The following is a 22,923-nucleotide window of genomic DNA, read 5'->3' on the forward strand; positions in this document are numbered from 1 at the left end:
AGAGCAAGTCAAAGTCTTGGAACATCTTTCAAGCCCATGGGATCCTAGAAGATGGCATGAAAGAAGTCCAAAAAAAGTTTTTCATAGAGACAAGATCAAAAGAGTTATATATAAAACAATCATCCTTCATCATCCAACTAAAATACAAATGAAAGTAGGAGAAAAAACTTCGGCATAAAAAATCCTGCATCAGGTGGCCCAAGGAAGGTGAGAAAATCTCAAAATTCTTCCATCACTGAATTCTTAACCATCATAATTGAAATTGGATCTATTCCTTAAAAAATTAAAAACTGGTCAATCTCTTGAAGCATGAGAATATTAAAGTAGAGTTCATTGTCTATTATAAGAATCTCTTCTTCAAACCTCCACAATCTCGAAATGAAGTTGTTACTAAGATAGCAAGATGCATTCCATCCCTAGTTAGTCAAGCATTGAATGATTCCTTAATGTGTCAAATTTATATGGAATATGTGGAATGGGTAGTCTTTGGAATGCCCAAGAATAAATAATCATGGTTGGATGGATTCACCTATGACTTCTACCAAGCATGTTGGTATTTTATGAAGGAAGACTTCAAGGATGTTGTTGAAAAATCATAAAAAAAAATCAATACTACTTTCTCTCAATGTAACTCTCTGAGCCTTAGCACCCGTAAAATATAACTCCTAGGATCCAAGAATTTTTCACCTGATAGCTCTTTGTAATACCATTTACAAAACCATCTCCAAGGTCATTGCGAGTAGTCTTAAGCCCATCCTCCCTACTCCCATATCATATGTGCAAACAAGTTATGTAAAAGGTAGTCAAACTCTAGATGGAATAGTAGTTACTGAGGAGCTCATCCACTTATTTCATTATTCAAAAACATCCAACATTCGTGTCACATTAGATCTCTCTAAAGCCTTAATTAATTAATCTTGTTATATATGTTTCACATTTCTCATGTATTTGGTTTCTCAGAGGAGTGGATGAAATGGATCTTCTCTCTTATTCGATTGGCCTTTTCATATATACACATTAACACTTTCCGCACATTTGATTTCAATCCTTCCCAAGGGATCCATCAGAGTCACCGTCTTTCCACCTTCATTTTAATCCTAGTGGTTGAAGGGTTAGGGAAAGCCTTGAAACAAGTACTAGCTGCTAGAGCTATCAAGGGACTCCACTTTTCCAACTCTACTAAGAAAGCATCATATCAACAGTTTGTTGAAAACACAGTTCTCTTTTGGGTTCCCACAATTATAGAAGAGACTGTTTTTCATAAAGTTTTAGAAACTGTCTAATCAATTGGACAACTTGACTTTTAGATCACTAAATATAGTAGGTTAAATGGTCCAACTCAAATATTTTTTGTAGGCCTTACCCATGTGCCTTATATTAGGTATTTTCATTCCTAAGAACATTCTCCATCAAATAAAAGCATCCAATGAGATTTCCTATGGGAAGGGGTGAAAGCCTTGAGAAAATTTGTGTTCTTTTGATGAGAAAAATTATGATTACCAAAAAAAATGGGAGGATTGGGAGTTCGTGATCTAGAAAGTCCAAATAGAGTTCTAAGAGAAGCTTTGTGGTGGTAATGGTTGCAAGGAGGGAAAAATGTGTGGAAGAGAATATGGTCAAAAAAATATAGCAATCACATACGACATGACCATTGAATTCACATTGCACTCTTTCCCGTAGGCACATTCATTTGGAACCTAAGTTATAGGGGGGAAGCACTTGGTATAGGATCATTGTTTTTGGGAAGTCAAATATGGAAGTATAGCTCATATTTTGGATGATTCCTAGGAACAATTTTCAAAAACATTATCTCGACAAGATCTTGAGATACTTATCATGCAATACAATATTTAGGGAAAACACAAGTGATATAGGGAAGGTGTTTCTCCAAAAACCATTCAAAACAAGTGGGAATCCCCTTCAGCCTAAGACTTATCCCTCTCGAGAGAAGATCAACATGAATTAAAGGATATCTTTCTCCACCACCAAATACCCTTTTCTGAGGAACTTGATAGACTCTAATGGGGATATCAACCCCAGGGATACTTCACTATTAAATAAGTTTATCACCCCCGAGTCAATCATGATAAATTTCAGAGTAAATTAGTATGGTCCAAGATTTGGTATCAAAAGTTATGTCCCAATATCACATAATTTATATGGCTAATCCTTCACAGGAGAACATTGACATGGGATAAGTTACTATCTAGGGGATATGTGGGCCTTTATTTTTGTTTCCTCTACCAAGAAAGTTAGGGGACTAGAGATCATCTCCTCATATAACGTCCAATGGCTATGGAATTATGGAACATGTCTAGAAAAAGATTCAGATAACCTAGTAAAATGGGATCCAATACAAATGAAATGGTTAGTGACTAGAATCCCTCCTATTTTCAAAACCCAATTCTCAATCAAGAATGAAACTCGGTACTAGGCTTCATTCTCTTCACCCTATAGAAAGAGTAGAATTGGCATATCTTCCCCAACTCATACGGATCCAATTCATCCCTCTAGGACACATGCGTTTTTATTTCAAAGAAATTGTTCTCATCTCTAACTAGTCCACATCAAATTGGAATTCAAAGACTCAGATACTTTTTCTAACCTCCAGTTACCCTCCACTCCTTTACTTTATTCGATTTCTCCTTGTATTTCCCCTTCCTCTCTTGCTCATTTGTCCTGCCCACTGGTGAATTTCGCCAAGCTTAATTTTGATGATGCCTCTATGGGAAACCATGATAAAATAGGCTGCAGACGAGTCTTTCCCTCTGAAGCGAGAGATATATTCATACATACATGGGGTATATAGATGATAATATTAATAATGTAGAGGAATTATGCATGCTAGAAATGGGACTAAGGATCACTCACTCTTTTAACTTATTGAGGACTATCATTGAAGGAATCTTCCATCTCGTCATCCATGTAACACCCTTTCTAGACCATTGGAATGAAAATAACATATATATGTGGAACTAGGATAGTGAACTAGAACATACCAAATGGGCTAGTGAGTCAAGGACATATTTTGAGGGTTGTTATACCCATGTGCATGTGTGTCTTTTTCATTTTGAAGATTCATTGTGTTTGTATACATGAGTTTTTTTTTGTGGGTGGGGGGGGGGGGGGGAGGTTGGTATGCCTGATTCACGTGTTCCTAATTGTATATGTGTTTTTAGGTTAGAAGACCTAGAAATGTAATTATGATAACATATGCATGTTAACAAAAATATAATGGCCAGACACTGAAAGGAGGTAAAGAGTATCGAAGGTCAAAACTCCATGGATGGGTAAAAAGAGGCACATATGATTTAATAACCATTAAAAAGTGCACATGCATATAACTAATGTCCATCAAGCAGCTTGAGGAAGTCCCAAGTGGCATAATAAAGGCATGCATATAAAAAAAGGATGTTGGCACTGTGAAGGCAGATTCAGGTTTATCCATTCTGGATTATAGCCATGGAAGCAAAGAGGTAAAATGGAATGAAATCATGTAAGGGTACTTGAAATAACCATGAGGGAAGTTGAACTCCTAAAAGATATTGGACTCTAAAACATTCCTTTCTAGATGAATATGATGCCTTTAAAGATGGTGCATAAACATGAGGGACTACAGGTGCATAGAAGGGTGTGCATTGCTTGGGTGAAATATGATGGGGAATCTGAGCCTGCTAGGTTGAGACTTACGGGTTTCACACCTTGGTTGTATGAAGGCCTAGAAGGGTACCTAGAAGACCTATGAGAGAAGTGGAACTCTTAGAAGTTGCAAGAATTTGGAACATCCCTGCCTGACCAATATAGGGGATGATGGGGGATGTGAGCCTATTGGTTGGAGGCTATCACGTTTGGTACCTTGTTTATTTGATAGTACTAAGCATGTATTGAAATTTGGGTGAGCCAATTGCCATGGAGACAAAGCCCCAATTCAGGGGTGACCTAATATTGAGAGAAAATGAACCACATCGTCTATGGTTGGGTGGAACGTTGAAGGTATGTAGCCAATTGGGCACAAATTGAATGATAAGAATTTAACTTCTATAAATATTTCAGCTACATGTTTCTTTTGTTTAGGTGAACTATATCTTGAATTTCAATTATTATATTAATCTATAATATTCCTATGCATAAGTAGTGCATATTAACATGCATTTAGAACTACATTATATCATGCCATAATTTCCGAAAAGAAAATATTTTTTCTCTTTCTTAAAGGTTATCATTGATGTCAAATATAGAGTTGGGCCTAAACTAGAGACTAGAATAGATCATTAGTGCATTCAAGGACATTACAGGGGGTATTAGAGCCCATGATAGAAAATTGGGTTTGTATGGGCCAAGAAAAAATATGGTGTATAAAGGTTGCAAAGAAAGTGTTTGAAAAAATGCTAGTAAGAGGATCTCTGCTAAGTGTTTGTTAAAATTTCCCAAGTGGAATTGAGGAAATCAAAGCAAAGGGTTAAAAAATATCAATTTTAACCCTTTCATGAATGATTAGGAATTAGACAAGTTGTTTTAATTATAGAGCTAGACATGGATAATTTAGGGAAATTTGTGAAACTTCAAAAAAATAATGATATTTTTTTTAAATGTTATGAAAATTTGGTAAAAAGGGTGTCAAAGTGCATGTTAGATGGGAGGACAACCATTGATCTATATGTTGGTAGTGTTGGAATTAATGTCAAATGGTTATGAAGGAAAGAAACATGTAAAATGGTTATGAAGGCAAGTAGCATGTCATATGAAGGCAAGTAGCATGTCATATGAAGGAAAGTAGCATGTCATATGGCTATGAAGGAAAGCAACATGTTAAATTATTCTCAAGGAAAGAATCATGTTAAATGGTTGTGAAGGAAAGCAACATAAGACATATAATTATTAAGACTTGGAAACGCGCTAATCAAGACTTGACAACATATTAAACTTGGACTAGTAATGCTTCATAAGCAATTTTTCATAAACCATTTTTTTTCATAAGAAATGGATGTTTCATAAGCAATATTTGCCATATTGTTTAGGTCATAAGAAAAGTAAGTATATGGCATAGAATATCTAGAGAATGTTTTATTTTCATTGATTATGAATGTTCATATCAACTTCCAATATGATATATGTTGAGTTTACATTTCCAGGAAGGAACCATATCCAAGCGATATAGGAAATCATTATTGTTTCCTTATATTACTTAATCATTTTGAATCATACAAGGTCATTTAATCTTGACTTCACCTTCAAATTCGAAAAATGAAGAGGTAGACCACAAAGATCACTGTAATACAAAGAGGCAACATTTCACTTCAAATTCATGCATTGAAATGCAGATAGTAAGATAACTAAGTATATAGAAAAGTGTGTTTTAAATGATAGAGAGGCTAATAAATTCAAATTTTTGTGAGAACTAATTTATGAACTTCCTATCCAAGAAAGAAATAGGAAGTGGAGCATATGTGAAACATAATTGAGGAGGAAGAATAGGAGATAAGGAATTGTAAAGAGAGTAGAGACATACTACATAATAGAGATAGAGAAAAGAGGAATTCAAAACTAAAGCCCACGTTATGAAGCATATTAAAATTTTTATGTATCAAGGGATTATTGTCTCCTTTCAGATAGTAGCCTGAAAAAGAGAGTGTTAGAGACTATAGAACATGGAGTAGGAGATTCCCAACAAATTGTAGCTTGTAGAAGAAAATCAAGGTAGAAGCTTCCTGTAGGTAGAAGTCTATAGAAAATTGATGTAAAACAAGAATGGGTGCTTCCCTTTACATCACAACAACCAAAATTTGTGGTTTTTCCTTTTATGTGTCTACATTTATATCAAGTGTCTCAATGTGTTGTATGATCTACTTGTATGTTTTCCTATGAATTCATGGCTAATTGTTGAACACATATATAGATATTTTGCTAATACATTAAAGGAATATTTAAAAGGTTGGTAAAATACTATAAAATTTATCATTTAAAAGGCACAATTACTTATTCACCCACGTCTCAATAATTTCCTAGTTTTCAACACTATGGTGGCACCATATTTCATAACCAACGTCAACTTTGGAGCCCATGCTCATGTTCAAGATTTAACAGGGGGTGGTGGAAAGTTGTGCCCTCATTAACCGTTATATATCAACGATCAATTTTCGCATATCAACAATCAAGATTGACTATGTGGCCCCTTTCATAGTTAATGTATAGCAAGAGGAGAGATTATGGTTGGGATTTTTTCCAAACATTTCCCATGCCTAATCAATAGTGTAGGTTAATTGTGCCCCGCCCCCCTTCCCCAAATTTGAAACCACTACTAGGAGGTATACATTACTTATGGTTTTGGTCAGGGAAATTTCCCATGATCATGTGGCACACAATAGGATAGTAAGTGGTCATTATAGGGCCATGTAGGAACATAGTAATATATGATGCTGACATGGTAGTTGGCATGGACAACTGACGTTCCATTCCATGTCAACATGAGATCATGATGGTGCCACCAATGAAAGGACTCAGATAGGATTTTTGAGACTTATGCCCAAAAGAGACAAAGGGACTTGATTAATGTGGAATTAAAGATTGAATGCATGCTATGTGTAAAAGGATGTGTCACATGGTTAGTTAAAGGCCATTGAGAAGTAAAAACATGAATAGGTGGAAGGGTGCATGCATGCTAAGTGTTGAGGGAGGCGACGCATGGAAATTTAGGGCGAATGACAACTTGAATAACCCAAAAGTATGGGAAGCTATTTATTTTCTTAGGGAAATATGAGGTGCACAAAACTGTTAGTATGATTGAAACAAATATACAATATAATTACAAGCAAATATGATTATTACAAGGGAGAAAACTAAAAAGAAATTAGCAAATTTATCTGATTCTTTGCTAAATTTATAGGTCATCTGCTTGCAAGATATTTTTGAGCACCTAAATAATTCTTTTTGGCATTGAAAAACCATGACAACTTATTTTAGCATAAAATAGTTCGGGATATTTACAACAACATGCTACAATCACAAAATCGAGTTAATGGGAAGGAGTTGTGACTGAAACAATATGAAGGAAAAATAAGAAATATAGTCACATAAAAAATGGGTAACTTAACAACTAGAGCATTAATTGGGATGTTAAAGTTAGAGAGCTAAGAGACGACAAAATCCAACCATGGAGCTAGATTTGAAAATTTGAATGCATAATTGCTTAGGAAATTGGAAATAGTGTACTATGACATACTAAGGTAAATTGGGTTAAATAGGCCAAAATTTTCAAAGGATATAACTTCCAGCTCCATAATAATATTTGGGAGAGCAAACAGTTGATATAAAACTATTGAGATGGAGAATACTCCTATAAATATAGAATTTTGGATCAAGGTAGGAGATTTCTTAAAAATTTTAAAAGAATATATTAGGTGGCTTATAAGGCAGGACCAATATGAGGACCATGAGTATGGGGGGATACCTAGGGATCCTACAATCTTGAAGAAGAGGTCTAAGCCATAAAAATTAGAATGGCTAATGCTAGAACAAAGTCAAATAGTCATGGAAGGGATATGCTAGAGGAAAGAGGCATAGAAGAGACCTTCAAGAGTCTCCAAATGGAATTACTCATTTATAAATATAATAATGAGAGCTTGATAGTAGAATAAAAACAAATCAATTATCATATCTTACATATCCTAAAAAATTGCAAATGAGAATAAACTAGGGGTCTCATTGTAGAAAGGAAAAGGAACATGACTCAACAATTAAGTGGAGAGATGTTGTAGGTTTAAGAAACTCTAGAAATGCTTCTAGGCATCCTCATCATGCATCAAGGAAATCCACTAATAGAGCCCATGTTTCTTTAGGATAAGAAAGTAGTTCAACCATGTCACTAGTAAGGCAGCCAAGAAGGAGACCAAACCTACACAATTTACAAGGGGAACTTGGAAAGGTCATGCCACTTATATTTATTGGTGAGCATAAGAATGGAAAAGATGTTGAATCTTGGTTGTTAGAAATGAGAAAGTACCTTTAGCGACATGTTTATTCCTCTAATTTAGAGGAACAAATTGCCATCTATCACATGTAGGGGAAATAAAATTTATGGTGAGGGAAGCTCAAATAAGTAAAAAATTTAGATGAGAATAAGATTTCACGGAGGAAATTTTATAAATATTTCCAAAGGAAGTACTTATTTGAACATTACTAGGAGAGAAAAATGCATGCATTTTGTGGACTCACATTTCGGAAGATGACAATGGAGGAATATGGCCATAAATTCACTAAGTTGTTGAGGTGTGTGGAATTTATTAAAGATGGAAAATTTAAATTACAAAGATATGTGAGTGGATTACCACCATTATATGGTGACAAAATTAAATATGACAAACCAAATACTTTTTATGAAGCTATGAGGAAGGTAGAGACCTCTATCAATAAGGAAAAAATGAGCCATATTACGAAATGACTTAGGATGAAAAGAAAGGAAGAAATATGGAACAAAGGAAGAAGGGGTTCAAATCCTCATCTTCAAAAAATTATTCTCATGAAAACCAACTAACAGAACTAGCTCATAATGAAACAAAGTGGGATGATTCACTGAGCAAGAAACGAATATTTGATCCCATTAGTTGTTCGGGTTATGATGGAGAGAATAGGTATAGAGACTGCCCACACAACAAAGGAAAAGTGAGTATTATACATCACATCCAAGGAGATGATACAATGGAGGAAGTGGATAGAAGAATGCCCATAATTTATACAACATTTGATAACGGGAATGTTGAGAATCATGCACACATGGTCAAGGTGGAAGATAAGTAAAATAATCATCCCATTTCTATTATAATTGATTATGGAGATAATCATAGTTATCTTGATCCTGTGTTTCATCAAAAATATAACTTGCAGAAAACAGAGCATCATTGGGCTTGGTTAGTTTAGTTAGCTACAAGAGCTAAAAGAAGAATAAATGAAATGGTAAGGAAATGTCCCATCAATATGATTGAGTTAGATACAAATGCATATTAAAAAAAATCCATTGGCATCATGTGATTGCCTAATTGGCATGGATTAGCTGGAAAAACATCATACAACACTAGAATGTTACATTAAAACATTTTGTTTACTTGATGAAGAAGGGAAGGAAAGTGGAGGAAATACTAAGGGAAATTTCTATTATTGAAATATTGTGTATGAAAGTGAAGAAGAATTTTAGAAAATGGTGCTAAATTTATGCAGCAAATATGTAGGAGATGGCCGAGGATCAGGGACCAAGTCTTGAGGACCATCCAATACTTAAGGAGTTTAAAGATGTGTTTTCCAAAATTCTAGGGTTACCACCTCAAAGAGACATTGAATTCTCTATATAATTTGTATCTAGAGCTACATGAGTGTCCAAAACAAAATGCTAAATGAGCACACCATAATTAAGAAAATTACAAATGCAACTAGAGAAGTTGTTAAGGAAAATGTACATATGACCAAGTGTATCACTCTAGGGTACCCCAGTATTTTATTAAAAATAAGGATGGTACAATGAGTTTGTACATTGACTTTCATCGACTAAATGTGGTCATAGAGAAGAATGTGTCCCACAATAGATTATTTTTTTACTCGCTCGGGGGAGCTAAAGTATTTTCCAAAATTGAGTTAAGTTTAGGGTATCATCAGGTGAGGATTGAGGAAGAGGTATTAAGACAATATTTCAAACACAATATGGACATTATGAGTTCATAGTGTGCCATTCAGGCTATCTAATGTACCAAATGTTTTCATGTGCCTCATGAATGGTATCTTCTAGAATTATTTAAATAAGTTTGTTATTGTGTTTTTGGATGATATCTTCATGTATTCGAAACATGATGAAGAGCATGAACAAAATTTAAGGATGGTGGTACAAGTATTTGCATAGAATTAGTTATATTCCAAGCTAACTAAGTGCTCATTTTATCAGAGAAAAAATCATTATTTGGGTCCTATTATCTCATAAGGGATAGCAGTAGAGCCATAAAATATTAAAGGAATTAAAGAGTGGTAAACACCAAAAAATTTGAGAGTTAAGGTATTTAATGGGTTTAAAAATCTATTATAGAATACTTCTTGAGCAGTTCTCTAGGACAACCTATCCCATTATGTCCTTGCAAAATTTGACTGGTTTCATAAATGTGAAGAGGTCTTCCATCATTTAATGAGGTTTTTAACAAGTGGATCTATATTGAATATATATGACCTAGATGAAGACTTTCGTGCATGCACAAATGCATGTAAAGAAGTACTTGGAGGAGTTCTCATGCATAATGGGCATGTGAATCGAGGAAGCTTAAGGAGCATGAAAAGAATTATGACATTTATGATATGTAGCTGACAACCATTATACATTCCTTGAAAATGTGGATGAATTACCTTATAGGAAAGATATTTGAGTTAATAACTGGTCATAATGGGTAAACAAATTTGTTTGGAAAACCAAATTTAAATGATAGACAAATAAGAGCATGTAAAGATGATTTAAAAATCATAATTTTAGAAGTACGAAATTTAGATCAATGATACATGAAAATAAAAGCATCTTACGACAAGGTAAAGTGTAGCACAAGTAGAAGGATTATGAAACAAAATAAAATGTAGACATATTGTATGAAGGTAGGATTTATTTGTCAAATTATGGAAGGATTAAAAAATTAGTGTTGAGTGAAATTCATGGAGTGCCTTATGTTGGGAACCTAGAGAATTAAAAGGAAAACTCAACAATCAAGAAGCACAAATTTCGGCTTCACATGAAGAAAGAAATGGCTGATTAAATAGATGGGTGTGTGGAGTGAAGAAAGTTTAAAACTAAGATTAGGAACCTAACACATTTTCTACAACCAATATCCATTCCTTAGTGGAAATGGGAAATTGTTTCCATTGATTTCATTACAAATCTACCTATAATAGTGAAGCAACAGGATTCCATCATGGTGGTGGTGGATAAGCTTGCAAGGTGTTCAAGTTAATTGCAATTAAATAAAAACAAGAGGAGTCCCAGTCCATTTCAATGAGGCCAAAACATAAGGTAGCTAATGTTACTGATATTTACATGAGGAAAATTTCTAGGATGCTTGGTGTGACCAAGGAATTTATTTCAGATAGAGATCCCAAGTTTACATCCAATTTTTGGACATGTTTATTTAATGGATTTTTGATTGATATAAATTTTAGAATAACATACCATATAGATCTAGATGGCCAACCAAAATGAGTTAATCAAGTTGTTGAAGACAAGCTAAGGATGTATGTGATGGAAAAACCATCAAAATTGGTAGAATATTTGCACCTGGTAGATTTTCCTTATAATAATGGGTACCAAACATCTTTGAAGATGAACCCATTTGAATCCTTTCATGGCAATAAATAAAACATAGTAGTGAGTTGGGATAGTATCGTAGATAGGACCATTGTTGGTCCATATTTTATCTGAGAAATAGAACAGAAAGTAAAAAAAATTAAACAAAATTAGAAGGCTTCCTAGGATAAACAGAAAAGTAATGCATATAAGAATAAGTTGAACAAAGAATTTAAAATTAATGACCATGTCTTCAAAAGAGTGAAGAAAAGGAAAATTTCCTTGAGGTTGGGAAATTGTGCAAAATTGGTAGCTAGATACCATGGACCATTTGAAATCATAGAGAGGATTGATCTAGTGGCATAAAGGATTGTATTTCCAACAATCATGCAAATTCATAATGTTTTTCATATTTCATTACTTAAAACATATGTTATTGATGCTAACCATGTGATTGATTAAGACATGATTCTAGTGGAACTCAAGCAATTCTTTTAGCTCCAACTAGTGTGGATTTTGGAAAAGAAATTCAAGGTGGTCTAGAATCGAGTCGTGACCTTAGTAAAGGTGCAATGGATCAATTTTAGTAATAAAGACACTACATGGGAGAATTTGGATGTAATGATACCCTCATATTTTTAGATATATATATATATATATATATATATATATATATATATATATATATATATATATATATATATATATATATATGGACTGAGGATAATGCTTAAATAAGGGGGAGGGGAATGTAATACCTATACCTGATCACTAGAATGTAAATAACTTTTATATGTGGAATTAGGCTAGTATGTCGAAACATACAAACTAGTTTGGTGAGAATATGACACTTTTCAAGGGTTGTTATGCCCAAGTTCATCTGTATTTCTATGTTTTGAAGGGCCATTATTCCCATATACATGTTTGATCATGTTTTCAAGCTAATATACCTCACTAGACATGTTGCTAATTGCATATGTGTTTTGAGGCTAACGGGCTTGGAAATCTAATTATTATAACACATGCATGTTAAAAAAAATATAACAGTTACAAATTGAAAAGAAGTAAAGAGTATGGGGGGTTGAGACTACATGCATGGTAAAAGGAGACACATATGGTTTAATAAAAAATACAATGTGCACATGCATACAACCAAAGCCCATTAACTGGTTTGGGAAGCACCAAGTGGCATAATAAAGGCATGCATATAAAAATAGGATGTTGGCACTGTGAACGATGATGATTACACATGTTCATCCATTTTGGTAGATGACCATGGAAGCCTGAAGGTAGTATGTAATGAAATATTGTAAGGGTACCTAGAAGAACTATGGGGGTAGTGGAATTGATGGAAGCCACAAGACTCTAAAACATTCCTTTCCAGTGGAGTAAAATTCCCTAGAAGGTGATGGCATAGCCCAAGGGACTTTAGGTGAAGAGAAGGGTGTGCACCACTTTCATGTAGGCCGATGGGTAATGTGAATGTGCTAGTTGGTGATTGTCTAGTTTGGTACCTTGGTTGTATGAAGGCACATAACTCTTGGAAGTTGCATGACTTTAGATCATCCCTAGCTAGCTAAGATAAGGGTTGATAGGAGATGTGAGCCTTCTAGTTAGAGGATGCTCAATTTATTACCCTGATTGGTTGAAGGTATTGAGCATGTACCAAAATTTGGACAAGTTAATTCCCAGAGTCAAGGCCCCATCTCGGTGGAGACTTTTTGTTGCGAGAAAAATAACAACATGGTATATGGTTGGGTAAAATGATTAAAGTCTGCAGCCAATTAGAAACTAGCAGAAAGATAAGTATTTAAATTCTATAATTATTTATGCTTCAATGTTTTACATTTTTAAGTAAATTTTTTCTTGAATTTCAATTAGGATATTCATGTAGAATATGCATGTGCAAAAGAAGTGCATCTTAACATGCATTTATACATGTACTGTGTTATGCAAAAATTTTCTAGAAGAAAAGAGAAAAAAATTAGTTATAAGCTATCAGTCATGTTAGATACATAATTGGGGCTTAGCTAGAAGCTAAAATACACCAATAGTGGATTGAGTGAGATTGTAATGTATTTTATCATCAAGCTTCTCAAGGGATCTTCCTTATTACAGATTGCCAAAAGTTTGAGAATGGAAGGCTCTCTACCTCACATTAAACAACTTCTCCCCCATATTCCATCTTCCATTCCCTTGCATATCAGAGGATCATCTAATAAGTTGGCCAACAACCCAACAAATGAAGGATGTAATCATCATATTTTGGTAAGCCAGTCATCCTAGACTTCTTTCCCCACAACCTTAAAGTAAGAATGTTAGGAAATCACCACCAAGAATATGAGAGCCCCAATGGGTTTGTTAATGTGACAATAATGATGACTGGTATTGAAATGACAAGCCCTCCCATTTTCCATCCTTTGAACATTCCACTATATCACGACACAAGAATGGGGCCTCGGCTCCCAAGGAGGATGGCAAATGATCCCTGGCATGCCTTATGTTTGAACTCTTGAGTGAGGCTTGCATGATCCACCATGCTCCATCTCCTAGGTAACCTATTTTCATTCTTGTTGCTTATTTAATGCCTCCTCCTAATGCTTTCTCTGTTCACCACTGATTTTGATGGTTGTTTGGTTGTTTGGCTCTGGGGATCCACTCCATCCCCTCCCCCTTTTCCTTCTCCTTTGATGAATTTTTTAGATGGAGTGGGACTTACATCGAGCCCATTATCAGTGCAATCCACCTGTCATGACATTATGATTAAATTCTTCCATAATAAGCTCTTGTAGCTTCTCACCTGGCTCCAACCGTGCCCCAATAAAGTCTTGTTGCCTCTAGTAGCCATGATTCACCAATGAGCTCGATGATGGCATAAAGGTGGAGGTCAAGGTGCTTTGCAAGGCTTTAAAGTGAGGTTGTCTGTTAAGTCCATAGCTCACATATTACATGAAAACACTCCTCTAGACATCTAGGAGGAAATTTGACTTGTAGAGGTGGAAATTTGGTAGGAAATACAAGTCACATTAGACTTGGAGGTTATGTAAAGCATTGCCTCTTGGGCTCTTGACACTTGTAACTCTAGAGGTTGTCAGAACCATTACCTTCTTACAATGGACTTGTATTAGCATGCGAGGTTGTTGCTTGGAAAGATTATTATGGATAGGAGACAAACTCATGTCAACCTTATGAATAGACTTGATGAGCACAGGGATATCAGGTTGGATATGGAAGGGAGGCTTGCTAGGCTAGAGATGTGATCACCAAACAACTTTCCCATTCCACTCTCATGCAAAGTTGAGGAACAACCCATTATCCTTGAGACCTCATTATCTTCTTGATCCTAAAGCTTCTTATATTTCATAGTCTAAGTCCTTATTTCTCATTGTTTCTTATTTAGGTTGTTAACAACTTATTCTTATAATATATGTCTAGTTTCCTTTCCTTATTAACTCAAGCACTATGGATTCTAAAAACCACTCATTTTTTGCTTTTATTGTTAGCTTCCCCATAACAGGATAGCATTATCCCTGTAAACTTCAAAAGTTTTAGATTGTAAGTTATAGTTAAATGTGAATATTGAATATATTCATATTTAAAAAAATAAATATATTCTAAAATTATGCTTATATATAGACTTGATTTCTACCTTGGTAAGTATGAATGAATGTAATTACTATCCCGTATAAATAATGTCTCACCTAAAAGCTACAACTCATCTTCCAATCTTTTTGTTTTTCATTATTACTATTTAGAAGTTCTATTTGTACAAAAATGATAACACTGAAAACTGAAAAGAAAATTACCACATGCATTCACGTGACAGAAATGTTTGTCCTGCTATATAGCGGAAAAACTGCTTAAACTTTTTGTTTTAACTTTTTTAAATAGAACTTCGAGTCCAGCCTGTTTTGAATTTACACCTAGTCTCAAGGAACTTTGTTACAAAGTCAAATACATTTAACAGAAATAGCTAGCCAGAAGAAACGTAAACTATATATTATTTTGTCATTGAACATTTTGGAATGATGCCATTCATCAGTTCGCCAATTATCCCGTGTAGGACAACGCTATCAAAGTGGTTACAATCTAAGAAACGCAGGGTTAAGATAGAATCGTTAGAATATTTGGAAAAAAAAATTGCAGGGTAAAAATATAATCGTTAAGGTATTTGTGAAAAAGAATTCCAGACAAACGTTGCAGCTTCAGGGTTTCAATAAAATAAAAGATCAACTTCGAGTGAATCCTATAAAAGACCCTATAATTTATAGCAGTGACTGTAGCATTCACAACTGCAAGTCCGCAGTCGATCTGATTCTTGAAAATATTTACAGTGACTTCAATACTTAGACCAAATTTGGTAACCCTTATGGTCTGAAATTTGTCCCGGACATTGGAGGCTCGAGCCTGGGGCTTTTATAGATACCGAAACTGCCGGAGAAGGGTTTAACAGTGAGCGAGAATTTTAGCACATATCTTTTCTTTTCGAGCTCTATTAGCTTATTTTGCAAGTGACGAATGCATTTAATGGCCTCCAGCAGTTTGTCAGATAATGTGCATTTTGTCTACAAAATTATTAACACTTACATTTTTCTTTTGTTTTTAATTCTTCTTTTCGTATGCTTTTCTTTCGTTTTTAATTATTCTTTTCGTATGGTTTAATTCCAACTAACTCTTTCAATATAAAATTGGGAATCTTATATTGTGAGTATCAACATCAATGTGTAAAATAAAATGAGACATTCATATATGCAACATTCAAGTCCATATCCAAAACATTTAAAAAAAATACACATGCTTATTGTTTAACGTGAAAACTTCAGTATGAATCGTGTATCATATGGAAATAAAAGAACCATGTCATAGTTTTATATACACTGGCGGATTGTTGAGGGTCACTTTCATACATACATTGCTTTGGTTGGGAATATCTAGTGACACATGTTCACTATCTTTGAAAGACAGATATAGCGATGTTAATTTATAGCGTCGTAACGTTTTATATTTGGAACTTAAACAAACCTAGGTTTACCATTATTATTGATTGAGGCTTCGTAAAGTAGAAAATAGTCTATCATAATGAGGGGCGATAATTATTAACCAAATTTACATAATCTTATCCACATAATCTTAGGTAAAATATAATTTAGAGTGATTCTTCATGCCATAGAAATTTAAGGTAGTTTAAAATAACCTAGATGGATAAGTAATTATGCTATAGAGAAAGATGACTAATAATAATTATGATGAGAGATGATAAATAATAATTGTATTTGTAGTTTTGTTGATTTATTAAAAATGAAAAATTAGACATGTCTTTGGACTTTTTGTTAAGGGTGATGATTATCAATTATTAATAGCTAGATATTGTTGACCATTTGGAATCATGGAGAGGATTGATTTGGTGGCATATAGGATTGCATTTCCAACAATCATGCACATTCATAATGTTTTTTATGTTCCATGGCTTAAAATTTATGTTATTAATGTTAACCATGTGATTGTTTAGGACATGATTTTAGTGGAGCTCAATGGATTCTTTTAGCTTGAGCTAGTGTGGATTTTGGACAAGAAATTCAAGTTGATTTGAAGCTAATTCGTCACCTTAGTAAAGGTGTAGTGGACCCGTTTTGATATTGAAGATGCTACATGGGAGCAAGAGGATGTAATGAGGGAATAATACATCATATTTTTGGATAACCTATAATAAATGCACAGATGATAGTGCATAAATAAGGGGGAGGGGAATGTAACACCCCTACTCCACCCCTTGAATGTAAATAACATGTATATGTGGAACTAAGCTAGCAAATTGAAACATACAAAATAGGTTGATGATCATAGGACACATTTTAAATGTTGTTATGCCCATGTTCATGTGTGTTTATATGTTTTGAAGGGTTGTTGTGCCTGCATATATGTGTCATTATGTTTTGGGGCTAAGATGCACAACTATGCATGTTGGTAATTGTATATGTGTTTTGAGGCGGCTAGAGGGTTTGGAAAAGTAATTATGATAACACATGCATGTCAACTCCATGCATGGGTAAAAAAAGGCATATATGATTTAATAAACATTAAAATGTGCACATGCATACATCGAATGTCCATTTATTGGCTTGGGAAAGTGCCAAGTGGCATAATAAAGGCATGCATATAAAAATAGGATTCTGGCATTATGAAGGGTGAAAATTACTTAGGTTTATCCATTTTTGTAGAAAACCATGAAAGCCTAGAGGTAGTATGCAATGAAATGTTGCAAGGGTAACTAGAATACTTGTGAGTTTATTGGAACTCTTGGAAGCCACATGATTGTGGAACATTCATTTTCAGCTAACTAATATGCCCTCGAATGTAGTGGGATAGCATGAGGGACTTCATGTGAAGAGAAGGGTGTGCATCACTTGGGTGTAGGTTGATAGGGAATGCAAGCATGTTGGTTGGAGATTGTCGGGTTTGGTACCTTAGTTGTATGAAGGACTTGAACTCTTGGAATTTGCATGACTCTGGATCATCCCTAGTTAGTCGAGATAAGGGTTGATAAGGCACATGAGCTTTCTAGTTAGAGGCTTCTCAATTTAGTATCGTGGTTGATTGAAGATATTGAATAGGTATCAAAATTTAGACAAGTTAATTCCCACAGAGTCAAGGTCCCATCTCGGTGCTGACTCATTGTTGAGAGAAAATGAACAACATGATCTATGGCTAGGTAGAATGTTGAGGATCTGCAACCACTTGGAAACAAATTGGAGGATAAGTATTTAACTTCTATAAGTATTTCTAATACAATGGTTTACATGTTTAAGTGAATTCTTTCTTGAATTTCAATTAGGATATTCATGTAGGATATGCCTATGTATAAGTAGTGAATATTAACATTCATTTAGACATGCATTGTACTATGCAAAATTTTGTAGAAGAAAAGAGAAAAAAATATTGGTTATATGTTACCAATCATATCAGATACATAATTGGGCCTTAGTTAGAGGCTAGAATACACTAGCAATAGCTTGGGGGAGATTATATTCTCTTTGATCGCCAAGCTTCTCAAGGGGTTTCCTTTATTACAAATTTCAAAAAGTTCGATAATGGAAGGATCTTCACCTCACATTGAACAATCACCCTGCCCTACCTTATTTTATCTTCCATTCCCTTTCATGTTAGAGGATCTTCTAATAAGATGGACAATAGGCTAGAAAATGAAGGATTTACTAATCATCTTTTGCTAAGCCACTCATCCTAGCCTTCTTTCCCCACCACCTTAAAGAAAGAATTCTAGGAAATCACCACCCAAAATACTAGAGCCCCAATGAGGGTGTTAATGTGATAGTAATGATTATTGGTATTGAAATGAAATGCCCTCCTATTTTCTATCCTCTGAACATGCCACCATATCATGACATAGAAATGGGGCCTTCCCTCCCATGGAGGGCCGCAAAGGCTTCTTGGCATATCTTTTGTTTGAACTCTCAAGCGAGGGTTGCATGCTCTGTCGTGTTCCTTCTCCTATGTAACCTATTTTCATTATTGTTGCTCATTTAATATCTCCTCTTGATGCTATGTTTGTTCACAATTAGTTTTGATTACCATTTGGTTGTTTGAGTGTGGGGATCCTCTCCATCTCCTCAGGATCCCCCTCGTCTTGTGGTGAATTTTTGAGATGGAGTGAAACTTGCATCGAGGCCATTGTTGGTGAAACCCACTTGGCATGACATTATGATTAAATTCCTTTATTAAAAACTCTTATAGCTTCTCACCTCCCTCCAACCCTCACTTAGTGAAGTCTTGTTGCATCCAATAGTGATGGCTTTTTAGTGAGCTCAAGGCTAAAAGGGAGGTGAAGTTCACACTGCCTTATGACGCTCCAAAGTGAGGTTGTGCATTAATTCCTTAACCCACATATTTCATGAAAACACTCCTCTGGACATCTAGGAGGAAATTTGATTTATAGTGGTGGAAATTTGATGGGAAAGACGAGTCACATTCAACTTGGAGGTTATGTCAAGCACTGCCTCTTAGGGTCTTGACACCGGTAACTCTAGAGGTTGTTAGAATCATTATATTCTTACAGTGGACTTGTACTAGCATGTCAAGCTACTGCTTAGAGAGATTCTTTTGGATAGGAGACAAACTCAAGTCAATCCCATGCATAGATTGGACAAGCTCAAGGATCTCATGTTTGATATAGCAGGGAGACATGTTAGGCTAAAGATGGGATCACCACATAACTCTCCCATTCCACTATCATGCAAGGTTGAAGAACAACCCTTCAACCTCAACATGTCATTGTCTTCTTAATGCTCAGGGTTCTTATATTTCATGGTTTTAGTCCTTATTTCTCATTCTTTCCTATTTGGGTTGCTAACTACTTATTCTTATAGTATATGTCTAGTTTCCTTTCCTTGTCAACTCAAGCACTATGGATTCTAAAGGCTTCTCATTTTGAGCTTTTGTCAGTGGTTTCTGAGTAGGGAAACATTATCTATTTGAATTTTCAAGTTTTGTATTATCAATTATGATTAATTCTGAATATTAAAAATATTCACCTCTAACAAAAACAAATAATTATTTGTTCTGAAATTATGCTTAACTATATTGTAACCCTCTCTCTGGTTCTCTATTCCGAAATTATGCTTAGCTATATTGTAACCCCCTCTCTCTAGTTCTCTCTATATATAGATACCTGATTACTATCTTGGTGAATGATATATAAATACTTGATTGCTATCTTGGTGAATGTGAACGAGTGTGATTAGTCTCCGATATAAATATCGTGTAGCCTAAAAAGTACAACCCAGCTTCCAATCATTTTATTTTTCATTATTTCTGTTTCGAAGTTCCATTTGTACAAACACGATAACACTGAAAACTGAAGAAAATTACAACATGAACTTACGTTACACAAACGTTTGTGCTCCTATATAGATGAAAACCTGCTTAAACTATACAGAGGAAAAAGTGCTTAAACCTTTTGTTTTAAGTTTAATAAAAAGAACTTTGAGTCCAGCTTGTTTTGAATTTACACCTAGTCTCAGGGAGCTTTGGTGCGAAGTCAAGATACATTTAACAGAAATAGGTAGCGAGAAGAAAAGTAAACTACATATTACTTTGTCATTGAACATTTTAGAATGATGCCATTCATCCGTTGGTCAATTATCCCGTGCAGGACAGCGATCTCAAAGTGGCGGAAATCTAAGAACTACAGGGTTAAAATACAGTCGTTAAAGTATATGGAAAAAGGAATTCAGACAAACGTTGCAGCTTGAGGGTCAGTAAGAGAGTACCTTCGTGTGAATCATATAAAAAAACCTATCATTTGTAGCAGAAACCGTAGCATAAGTCGATCTGCTTCTTGACAATATTTAGAGTGACTTGAACACGTAGACCAAATTTGCTAACCCTTATGGTCTGAATTTTATCCCGGACATTGGAGGCTTAAACCTGGGAAGCTTGCAGGTTTTTATAGATACCGAAAGTGTTGGAAAAGGATTTAAGAGGGGGCAAAAAATTTAGTACGTCTTTTCTTTTCAACCTCTATTAGCTAATTTTGTAAATGACGAATCTATTCAATGGCTTCTAGCAGTTTGTCAGATCATGTGCATTTTGTCTTCAAAATTATAAACAGAAGTACAACAATTACTCTTTTCTTTTCGTTTTTAATTCTTCTTTTCGTATGGTTTATCTACGAAAATGTCAAACACAAGTAAAACTATTGCCCCTGTACTTGTCTTTCTAATACTTTTATTGAAATGCCTGAGATATAGAAAGCCTCACCTTGCCATATTAGAAGCGATAACAGAGTCAAACAAAGAGCTTTCATGTTAATCCGCCTCAGATTGTGTAGAAAAGCATTCCCAATGCATTCCTCGCTAGCCTCATGATCATGACATCCTCCTGCTGCCGTTTTCTTCGTTCGACGCTCCGCGTAGGTGAGAAAAAAGGGTTTGTGGAACTGGGCGAGCTACGGGCTAGGGTTTGAACTGGATTGCCATTGTTGGCTACCAATTTCTTCCAACATTGCGTAACCGCGAGTGATGAATCCTCCTGAGCAATCTGGTCAATCTGCACCGCCGGCCCTAAAGAAGCTGCTCCGAGCAGACCGTAAACATGTGGCCTTTTGGTGGAGACGTCACCAAATATTACACCAGCGCGCGGTATCATCATCTGTACAAAGTCCGGTTTCCGCAAACATCACCGATTTGGTTGCTGTTTATATCTGAATACTTTCATTGGCATCAATGTTACCATGATAATGAGGACACCATGGTGCCTAAGAATCAGAGGACGAAGCATAGGTTTTCCTCCTTAAATATTCTATTTTGAACTCTACCGCCTGCTGCCTGCCTGATTAATGAAGATTGCCAACGACCACTTAAAAGTAAAATCGGAACCTTCAAGTCTCTAATATAGCCAGGTGTCTCGCTTCCAACGAGGAGGGGACTGTCTTTTCCATTCAAATCTGATGGAATGGTAAAGTGGAACTCTGTGACTCTGGTAAGACAAAAGGAAATGAGGGATGAACGTGTTAAACGCTTAGCCGCTAAAGGAACAGAAAGAAGAATTTGTTCAATGCTCAGCTGCAAAAGGAATAGAAAGAGGAATGTGTTCAATTCTTAGTCCATAGGGAATCGACAAAGGAATGGCATACTTGCATGTGTTAACCCTGCTTATTAAGTAAAGTAAATTTTTAAAGATGACAGGAATATATGAGTTTGACTAATTGGACGCATAAATTATTTTCTAGGAATAACATCATGTTGTCCACTCATAATTGTCATTGTCATTAGTAAAGTGATTCTATCTGTGCCCTAATTAAAATATTTAATTTGAGAAACTATAAAACTTAGATAAGAAGATGGGAAAAAATGATAATATATTAATATTTTTAAATATGAAATTCCAACGAACTCTTTGAATATAAAATTGGGCATCTTATATTGTGACTATCAACATCAATATGTAAAACACATAAAATGAGCCATTCGGATATGCATTATTTAAGTTCATATCCAAAACATTTAAAAGAAAATACGCGTGCTTATTGTTTAAGGTGAAAACTTCGGTATGAATCGTGTATCATATGGAAATAAAAGAACCATGTCACATTTTTGAAATAAATCGGGGCAATCCAATCTTGAGGACTAGTAGCATTGGTGGCCTTCTATGGACCTACTTGTAACATGTTTTCTATTATTTCTTGAGCTTTTTAAAAATTATTTATCTTAAAAATTATTTATCTATTTTTAAATGAGATTGATTTTTTCGTGATTAACCTTGAATATGAAGAATATTCATTACTAGATTATTGCAACTTCACTAAATTTCCATTTTTAATTGAAATTGAACTTTTCATGATTAACTTTGTTTATTAAGAATATTCATCGCTGAATTATTGCAACTGCACTAAATAAGAGGTATGAAGTACGGTACCGAGGAGAAATTCATGTATATGTTTTAGGTTTTAGAGGAGTTTTAACATTTTTTTAGTTTAAATTGATTAATTTATTAAAGATTAAATCCTTAATTTTTTATAATTTTAGTGTTTCAAAAAGTTTTTAATATGTTAAATTATCAAAAACCTATTTTAATGAACAAAAATTAAGATTTAGATAAAAAATTTAAACAAC

General features: G+C 34.7%; 1 protein-coding gene across 1 annotated transcript in view; it reads right to left on the reverse strand.

Moving 5' to 3' along the window:
• Positions 1-21,766, reverse strand: part of LOC149160007 (transcription factor bHLH36-like) — a 257,260-nt gene extending 235,494 nt beyond the window's left edge. The window contains exon 1 of the mRNA XM_089433612.1: positions 21,071-21,766. The gene's annotated coding sequence lies outside the window, so the exon portion shown is untranslated. The remainder of the gene's footprint in view (positions 1-21,070) is intronic.
• Positions 21,767-22,923: the final 1,157 nt, after the last annotated feature.

The sequence above is a fragment of the Pinus tabuliformis genome, chromosome 5_2 (genome assembly GCF_031772625.1).
Source record: "Pinus tabuliformis cultivar Carrire ecotype Pingquan chromosome 5_2, CPIR1, whole genome shotgun sequence".
NCBI lineage: Eukaryota > Viridiplantae > Streptophyta > Pinopsida > Pinales > Pinaceae > Pinus > Pinus tabuliformis.